Source organism: Crocodylus porosus, unplaced genomic scaffold (assembly GCF_001723895.1).
Source record: "Crocodylus porosus isolate Cpor-Errol unplaced genomic scaffold, CroPor_comp1, whole genome shotgun sequence".
NCBI lineage: Eukaryota > Metazoa > Chordata > Crocodylia > Crocodylidae > Crocodylus > Crocodylus porosus.
In genome coordinates, this window is record NW_017728918.1 from 107,424,769 (window position 1) to 107,425,219 (window position 451).

Sequence of the window (451 nt, forward strand, 5' to 3'; positions counted from 1 at the left end):
AGGAGCCTGCACCACTTCTCTTGGAAGCTGGTTCCAGATCCTAGCCGCCCTGACTGTGAAGCCGCCTCCTGATATCTAGTCTAAAGCTACTTTCTGCCAGCTTGTGACCGTTATTCCTGGTCACTCCTGGCGGTGCTCAGGGGAACAGGGACTTCCCCAATGCCTGCTGATCCCCCCGACTAGTTTGTAACAGAACACTAGATCCACTCTCAGCCTTCTCTTCTGGAGGCTGAACAGGTTCAGGTCCCGTAGCCTCTCCTCATAAGGCCTGCCCTGCTGCCCCCAGTCATATGAGTGGCCCTCTTCTGGACCCTCTCCATGTTGTCCACATCCCTCTTGAAGTGTGGTGCCCAGAACTGGATGCAGTACTCCAGCTGCAGCCTGACCAGTGCCGCATAGAGGGGGAGGATCACCTCCTTGGACCTGCTCGAGATGCATCTGTGGATACATG